This window comes from Sorex fumeus, unplaced genomic scaffold (genome assembly GCF_029834395.1).
Source record: "Sorex fumeus unplaced genomic scaffold, SorFum_2.1 ptg000033l, whole genome shotgun sequence".
Taxonomy (NCBI): Eukaryota; Metazoa; Chordata; class Mammalia; order Eulipotyphla; family Soricidae; genus Sorex; species Sorex fumeus.
In genome coordinates this window covers 13624022-13633810 of record NW_026606090.1, presented here as the reverse complement: position 1 = coordinate 13633810, position 9789 = coordinate 13624022, and positions in this window count along the sequence as shown.

Sequence of the window (9789 nt, the reverse complement as noted above, 5' to 3'; positions counted from 1 at the left end):
TGGAATAAAGAAAAAGCAGCCTGTGAGCTACTTTTCTTTGTGAGCAGAATATGTTCATCTCTGGCCTAGGAGAAGTGGGTCACGATATCTTCCTAGCAACCATATTACCATGAACTCAGACTAGCTCAGGCAGAAGGGACTCAAGAGGGTACTCTGTCTCATTTTCTGCCCAGAATATTACTCTCTTCCCCATATTCCCTGCAAACAACACACACACACACACACACACACACACACACACACACACGTAATGTTTCCATAGAAACTGAGCAATTTCCCAGAAAAATTCTTTCCTGCGGACTGTATAACCTCAAGTTTAGAATTTCTCTGTGATTCCCAGATTATTTCCAGTCTTGAACGTGGTTCAAGGAGGCATCTATTTCTTGGTGTCCTGAAGATCTCCCTAGGACTCACCTTTAGGATGAGATCTACTTTCAGTCCACGGACATCTGCTAGTTGAGGTAGTCACCAGGTGATCCTGTTCTTTAATTCCCTTTGGCTTCTGTCCGCTCTAAATCTATTTTAAAGCTTGACTTGTTTTCTTTTTGTGCATAGTGTAACCTGCAGTAAGAACTACTAGATCGAAGCCATAATCTCTGAGTTGGAGTTATCCCTTCTGCCTTCTCTGCAGTATATGTTCTGGAACTGTGATCTATCAATCTAACATCTCTGGATGCTCTCTCTATGTCTCTGTCGTTTTTATTCCCTACCTACCTTAGAAAATTATCTTAGAAATATAAAAATCATACTTGAAGAATACTGAGAATTTCTATAAATGAGTCAAAAAAGACACTTGTTGACAAAAAATAATCAGATTAAAATCTTACCAAGAAAGTATTTATTGAGCATAGGGATTATAAGCCATATCCACAAACAAGAGACATAGTCCCAAAATTGCACCAGGGTCAGAGAATAAAGGTATTTATTTATTTATGCTTTTTGGGCCACACTCAACAATGCTCAGGGGTTACTCCTGGCTCTACACGCAGGAATTACTACTGGAGGTGTTCAGGGAATCATATGGAATGCTGGGAATTGAACCCCAGTAGACCATATGCAGAGCAAATGCCCTACCTGCTCCACTCCAGAATAAAGGTATTTTAAAGGTTTATCAAAAAGGTAATCTGTGTTTAGGACACATGTTTTGAAACTGTTAGATTGCTTGATAAGTGTATTCAGATGAGAAGACTGTGATAATCAGTAGATGATCTTGTGTTTCTTTTATTACTGATGACGATAAGGAAAAAACAGGAGTTGTTGCTCTTTTGTAGTCATTAGTTTGGAGAAAACTGTGAGTTGATTCAGACTATGTTCAACAACTCCCAAGGGTGGTTCTGAACATGTCAGAGAGAGACAAGATAGAGTCTGATTCAAAGTAGGTCCAAAACTGTAAAGAGCTTCCAGCATTCTAGACAAAGAGTTAAAGCTTAGAATTAAAACTTAGTTTTAATTAGTTTTGTGAGTGGTAGGAATTCCCAGCAGTGCCAGAGGTCACGTCCAGTAGTACTTGGTTTTATGCCTGATATGCTGCTGCGGTGATGCATGGGCTGGGTGGTGCTGATGGCCTCCACGGTCACAGTCAACAGTGCTGGGAGATCATGCAGTACAGGGGATTAAATTTGGGGCCCCATGCCTGCAAGGCATGCACTCTAGCCCAGTAAGTCCCCTGAAGCTCTTTTATTCAACTCCATTGTATGAAGAATCTATTTGGTACCTCCATTTGCAAAACTGAGACTCTCTCTCTCTCTCTCTCTCTCTCTCTCTCTCTCTCTCTCTCTCTCTCTCTCTCTCGATTTTCTGAGAAAATCTCTTTTACGGTGATTTACCATCTTCTCTCACCTCATTTCCATTCACTTGTTTGTATGTGTGATTTTGGGCTACACTCAGCAATGCTCGAAGGTTACTCCTGAATCTCTGCTCAGAAATTGTTCCTGGTGGTACTTGGGGGAACATATGGGAAGTTAGAGATTGAACCTGGGTCTGAAGTGTGTAAGGCAAATACCCTACCAGCTATACTATCATCCTCGAGTCCCCCAACTCATTTTTCTGCCCTTTTTTGTGGGGAGGGGGAGTCACACGTGGCAATGCTCAGGGGTTACTCCTGGCTCTGCAATCAGGAATTATTCCTAGTGATGTTCAAGGGATCATATGTGATGCCGGGAATTGAACCCTGGTTGGCCATGTGTAAGGCAAATACCCTCCCCACTGTCCTGTTGCTCCAGCCTTCTACTCACCTTTTAAGGCGCTTTCTGTACAATAAACTCTTCAACTTTCAGCCTAAACTGAAATCTTCTTTCTTCCTCATCAATATTCATAGAATGCCAGTTAAACAAATTTTAAACATTTTAACAACTAGTTGTCTCAGTTCTTTGCATTCAAGAACTGGATTAGATTTTGAGTTTTATTTCTCTCCTCCTTTAGAGTGTACCTCCATGGAAGCACCTAGTCTATAATACTGAGTTTTTCTACTTGATTTATGTCCCCTTTTTGCTATAAGTTATAGAGGACAATGATAGGTATTTACTTTCATATCTCTTGAGCCTGAAACTTGTAGATGCCAATAAATGTTAGCTGAAATGAGTTGGCACATTTCATTGTGATGCTAATAGGCTGTGAAGCAAGTGGCGGGAGCTATCTTTTTCTTATGTGCTGTGTGTGTTGTGTAATATGTGATTATACAATCCTCTTCTTAACTTCTAATTATTTGACCTACATAAGTGTGACAGTTAAAATCACTGTTCCCAGAGACCCCTTCACTGTTTGTCTCTGCTGTAATTCTTATAATCCTTTATCTAGGATCTCTTAGAATGGTACAATTTAGAGGGTCCATGGCCAACTCTTTAGAGTGGCCCTACTATTCATTCTTCTGTTCTTTTTAGGTAATAGAATGTTTAACTAGTTTCAAGTCCTACCTTTCACCCTGGCAGGCTGTTGTGGCAGATTGTTTTTAGATTGTTTTTGTGATTCATCATAATGCTGACATGAATGTAAGGGGGGACATGAAGGGGTTAGAGCAGGCAAAGTTAGTTTATTGCTAAGTTGATGAAGGTCATGTGGCCATTCTACTTGTGGATGACTGGAATTCTGTCTATGAAATGCTTGGGAAAAACAACTCCTCCCCAGGAAAATGAGATTGAAACAGAACCTGCTGTCCAAATAGCTTAAGTTTCTTAGGTGAGAAGGTCCAAAGCTGAAGCACAGGAAGCTGACTTACATGTACATTCTTGTTTTGGGGTCCACTTCAATGCCTTCCTTGGGGTTGTACTGCCTCTCTGTTCTGGATCTCTCACTCAAAGGTCTGAGTGTCACTTCTTTAGAGACAAAGTGTTTCAGCTCCATTTATCATTTCTCTCATTCCATGTGCTAGACAGAGGGATCAAGGCAAAGATACTTGAACCACTGAGTTTCCATGCAGCAGAGATTTTGTCTCCAGCCTTAGCCAGCCTTAGGATGTGATCCAGAGTTTTAGTATTATCCATTGAGGTCTGTGTCAGCACCCAGATCTGTTCTTGCCCATATAAATATTTGGTGCTTAGTTTATCTCTTATCTTTCAGATGAGAAAACTGAGTCATGGATCCTAAGATGTGGGGGCCCAGTACCGAAACTAGTCCCTTATCCCCAAATCCCAGATCCAGTCCTTACTTAACAATACATGTTCATAGGTGAACCCTACAATCGCTCCTCCAAGGAGAAAGGGAGAGAATCCAAAGGTCTCGTGAATGGTGATTCAAAAGGTGAGAAAGTGGGGATGATTTCCTCTTTGGATGACTTCCTCACCTAATAAGTCATTAGGCTGGACTAAGCAGAGGGCTCAGCCCTGAATGTACTTTATTTGGGATAAAATTTGGAACCAGGCAGCTAGGAGTATAGGTATATGCATGATTTATACCTATATTTGGTCCAGAGAAATGCTTCAGACGAAAGAAAAAAAAATCATAGATCATCTCCTCCTAAGGAAAAAAGCTAGGGTTTTGAACAACAGTGAAGTTTTCAGAGAAGTTTTTTCACTGATCAGAGAAATCATAGGGGCCAAACTTCTTACTGTTGGAGGGATGGCAAGAGAAGAGTTGTCGAGAAGATCCAGGCTGAAATATCAGTGGCAAAGCCTCTTCTCCAGCTCCTTGGATATCTCTTCATCATGCAATTATCCCATAAGGTGGGATTTCACCAAAATTTATCTCTATGGCACTGTAGCACTGTCCTCCCATTGTTCATCGACTTGCTCAAGCAGGCACCAGTAACGTTTCCATTGTGAGACTTGTTACTGTTTTCGGCATATTGAATACGCCAGGGTGAGCTTGCCAGGCTCTGCCATGTGGGCGAGATACTCTTGGCAGCTTGCTGGGCACTCCGAGAGGGGTGGAAGAATTGAACCCAGGTCGGCAAATGCCCTACCCACTGTAATCACTTCACTTAATCACTTAACTTCCCGTTAGTCGTCAATTTGCTTGAGTGGGCGCCAGTAACGTCTCCATTTGTCCCTGCCGCGTGCTAGTGTAGCCCAATGGCATCTGTTCACTCTGGGAACATGAAGAGCCGCAAACCGATAGTTCATGATCTTGAAGAAGAAGTCTGACCATCTGGTAGGTGGGCGGCCACGCTGTCTTTTGACATCCCGTGGAATCCAGTCAGTAACAGCTCTAGTCCAGCGGTCGTCTTTAAGTCTCATTACGTGACCAGCCCATCTGATTTTTGACACCTTGGCAAATGAGACAGCGTCCCTGATTCTTGATCGTGGATGGATGTCGGAACTCCGGATTTTTTTCTCTCATTTGAGTGAAGGGTGATATTCCAAGCATAGCTCTTTCAATTCTTCTTTGGGAGACCTGAATAGCGTTCTCACCTTGTTTGCGTAGGGCCCAGGTCTCTGAGGCATATGTTAATGCAGGAAGAACAGTGGAATCAAAGAGATGTGCCCGGAGCCGGAGGTTCTTCGTCCTCTTAGCTATTTCTTCGACGTTCTTGAAGGCGTTCCAAGCCGCTCTCTTCCTCCTGCGCAGCTCGGGTGCCAGGTCATTTGTCATGTTGACTTCTCGACCTAGGTACACATAGCTGTTGCATTCAGAGATGGTCGTTCCATTGAGAGCGAATGGGGCATCAGGAACGAGGCTGTTTCTCATAAACATTGTCTTCGTAAGATTCAGCTGTAGTCCTACCTTTCCACATTCACGGTCAAAGTCTGCCCACTGTAAAGATCCTATAATTACACTTTTTTAAAAATTGTAGGTTCTGTATAGAAAACAGAGGCATGCCCCATCATGGAAATTATATAAGTTATTGCAGGCTGTATTGGTTTAAATAATAAAATATGCAAGGTGGGCCAACCACCTGCTTAGATTGAAAGGCTGAGTGGTGTCGAGGCAGCTGTGGCCCCCTGTTCCTCAGCTGTGAGACCATCTAACTTTTCCTTGCCTGCAATTTCCCTTGACTATGTCTCCAGAGTTGGTAGGTGGGGATGGTGGTGTTGGGCCTCCTCTGTGGTTGTTGCTTGGAGAACACTTCTTTTGGTGGGGGCAACTTAGGGGACACACCTAGCAGTGCTCAGAGCTTACTCTTGGCTCTATGCTCAGAAGACCATATATGCGTTGCTGGGGACCAAACCAGAGTCAGCCGCATGCAAAACAGGCACCTTACCCACTGTACTATTTCTTTGACCCCAGGGTCTGACTTTTTACCAGGGAGTTTACAGACAAAGCAAGAACATGTCATATACTCAGACACAGCAAGCTGAGAACTTCTGAGCAGTTCTTCTTCTGTGGGCATCTCTGGTCTGGTTTAGCACACAGGAGGTGATGCCTCTTTTTCATATTCTCTGTCCGACCAAGGCAGCAGGCTAATAAGGGTGTCCAGTCTACCCCAGACTCCCTATTTCTGAAAGTCCCTTAGAGTTTTCTGAGTCCTTCTTGTATTTTGTTTTTGGTCACACCCAAAAGTGTCCAGTATTTAATTCTGTTTCTGTGTTCAGGGACCACTCTTGGTGGTGGTAGGGGGAACTGAATGTGGTGACTGATCCCAGGTTGGCCTTGTGAAAAGGAAGCATCTAACTTGCTATACTATCTCTTTGTTCCTCTCTCTGAGCCTGGCCTTTCCCGGCGTTGTGGCCAACTCTGGCACTTACCAGGTGTCTCCCTGAAGGGAAGCCATTATGGAGATAGGTGTGTGGGAGAAGTTTGCAGGCACCAATGAGGTGGGTTGAGATTGATTGTGGTCCCCTTAGGGAAAATGAAAGCAGATAATTTCACTGCTTCTCAAGTGCCTTTGGGGATATGCCCTTGACAGATCTCTTGATGGATGGATAATGGTGACAGTGTGACACATTCTGACAGTGTATCCTAAGCACCAGGAAGAGAAGTTAAGGGGTAACTGAAACATTAGGCGAGGCTTGTCATTCAGGTCACCTGTTTCAGATAAAAGAGATATGAATGTCATTCCCTCCTTTGCTCTTCACACACATGTGATCTGGCAGCTTGACTCATCTGTGATCAAAACTGAGACCTCTGAAGACAAAGGGCTGGAGAACATCTTTGAGGCTCCCCTCAGCTCTGCAGAATTCAAGCCTGTGACTTACACTTATTTTCCTTTTGAACAACTGACTCTTGTTTCACTCTGATTTAGCTCCTGAAGGATGACAGGGATTTTTTCCAAACTATCGAAGTCACCATCCTTCTCTGATGGAGAAGAGATGGGGCCTCAGGGTATACAGAATGAGAGATGAAGAGGAGAGGACAGGATACAGGGTTTGGGGAATAGGATGGAGTTAGATGGGTGAATGAGATGGAGAGGGAAAGGAGTAGAAGATAAAAACAGGGGAGAAGGAAAGAGAGAGAAAGATAAAGCATTCAGTGTCTCCGGTGGGTTTGCCTTGGGTGTGGCAGTTTGATTGATGGAGCCTCTAGCTGATCACTATGAGATGTCTAGGTCAATCTCTATCAATTGCTGGTTTTCTCTGACCTGAAAACACTGTTTGCAGACACATCTATAGATGCCACGGAAGCAAAATCAGAGGGCTTGAAATAAATTCATTCCTAGCAACAGAAAAGGGATCGAAAGTCTATTTCTGTGAAGCCCTGAGGCAGGGCACTGTCTCAACAGAAGTAGCACTTTTCTACTTACAGAACAATAACCAGACCCTGCATTCAACTAGTCAACAGCCTCTGTATTATTTAATCTTCACAACAACCATAGAAGAAGGATCTGATTCAGGAAAGTAATTATAAAATCACTTAGTAATGAGATCTTAGAAGTGGGTTCATCTGACCTCAAATCCCAAACTTACTATGAACAGCAAGTTATGAGGTATGTAAGGAGAATCTTTATCATCCTTGGGCCAAGCCCAACTCTGATGCAACTTAAGTGTTCATGGATGAATGAATAAATGAGTAATGGAAGACCATCATTATAAGACAGTAAAACAAATGTATATCCTATCCAAAGAATACAATTTCTTTAAGACATTTCCATGGTAACCTTACAAACTGAGATGGTATGTTTCTCAGCAATGTCCATGCATCAAGGCAATGTTTCATTTTAATTTTTGGAGCCATCAAGGGTCTGAGTTTCACAGTGCTCCCTGATGACAAAGCTGTTTTCTGAAGTTTCCAAGAAAAATAAGAAATAAGACCGAAGACTTCTTGGAGCAGTGTGGTCCTCATCCCACCCCACCCCACACTGAGACCTGCACTCCTGAGGTCCCTTCAAATATTCTTGAAGGAAACACGCTTTGTAAAAAAAAGGATAAAATGGAGCCCAGTGTGCCAAACTCTGAGCCACAAGAGCATGGCAAGTAGTCAGAAATAGAATTTCCTGTCAACCCCATTTGATGCTGGTTTCAAAAGAATTGCCATTTTGTCTGTTTACCACATAACTATAATAGGGTTTTCTTTTCTAGACTGTTTATATGTTCTTTATCTTTTTGTGTGTTTGTAATTGACTTACAAGGATAGTTCTATAACATAAATCTACACTGGAAAACAATTTCCCCGGTCCTCATTCTCCCATGGCTTTTTCATCTCTAGAGACATTTTCTACATGATGACTAACCCAGACTGATGCCATTTATCAATTGCTCTCTTCCATGTGGATTAGAGAATGTATGCTGCAGGCCTGAATATGTGGCCTGCCATGTGCTCCACAATGCTTTAGAAAACCTATTAATGCAATAGAAATATCTGAAGCCCAACCTTTTTGCTGAGACTATTAGACCCACAGCTAATTACTTTATTAATTATAAAGTGAAACAGTAGTGTTTATGTCACAGCAGCCATAAAATAAGTGGCTCTTATGGCACAGGTAGTTAACAGAGAAATGACGGTTGGATTTATAGTATGCATTCATTAAAAAAAGGAAAAGAAAAGAAAGGAATTGTGTATACCATCAGTTCTCTTTCTTTGATGAAGCATCTGTTAAATGTACACCTCTCCATGGTGTTGTAATGAATCCCCTAGTGGGTCCATGGCCTCAGAGAATTTATGTGAAAATACAAGTTAAAGCTTAGATTGGTTGTATTAACAGAATTATAGTGAGTTAATGCTTTGTCTCCTGAGAGAAAGGAGAGAAAAGTCGACCCCCGAAGAGAAGAGTCTGATAGCTGAAAGAGGAACTGCTATTTGCATTAGGCCTCTTGAGGAGGCCTGTCCAGATGTAAACTCCAATCACAGGCACTGTCTGAAGGCATGGAGGCTGCCTTCAAGGTCATTATTTAGGATGATCAAATCTTTAATTTTCATTCAAGAGTTTGTTTCCTTAAAGTCACTAGTGTCTGTGAGTAAGTGAAAACAAATTTGAGTTTCCATAAATATGTTTGGCTTTCACACATTTAGCAATAAGAAAAGAATTTGGAGGGAGTAGTGTTGAAATGTTGTATGTATGAAACCCTATCATTAACAGTATTATAAATCATGGTGTTTGAAATAAAAGAAAATAAAATCCACAAGCAAAAAATTCATAAAATATTTGGGATTAGTCAACCTTTTACTTTCTGTTACTGATTAAAACTGTGTATTTATATATGTGTGTAATAGATAGAAGGAAGAAAATGAATATTTGTTGAGTGCCGACTATATCCACATACTTCACAAAGACTTTCTCTTGCTTAATACTCAAACAACTCTGTGTTTTGGATGTCATCATCCTGAGTTTTTGTGATTCAGTATCGCTCTCTCTCTATCTCTGTATTTCCCCCTCCACACCTCCCCCCGCAAAAGCAAGTTGAGAGTAGCAACTCTGGAATTTGGACCCAGAACTGCTAGATTAAAAACTCCATACTCTCTGTCCTGCACCAGGAGTGCAGGACTAAAATAGCAGGCACTAAAATATTTTAAAAAATTATTTAGTGTTGAATGCTGAAGTATTTTACAAACAGAACCATAAGGTATGAGTGATGATTTTTATAGGGGAGACACTTGGTGATGGTAAATCATTCAAGGTCAGTGAGCAAGTACGTGAAGTCAGATTAAAATACTTCTAGAGGTGATGAGACAGTTTATTTGACAAAATGGAAGTCCAAGAAACAAGGGGGAAATGCTCTTAAAGGTTAAAAAATATCTAAAAGTGTTTATTTTTTCCTCCTCTCTATGGACTTCCTATTAATGATTATTAGTATTTTAATTTGGTTTTTTTTTTTGCTTTGCTTTCAGGTCACACCTGAATGTGCTCAGGGCTCCTTCCTGGAAGTGCTCAGGGAATTCTAGGAGGTGCTGGGATTTGAACTGGGGTTAGTTGCAGCAAAGCAAATGCATAACCCCCTGTTCTGTCTGTGGCCACCCTTTTTTAAAATTTATATATTGAAT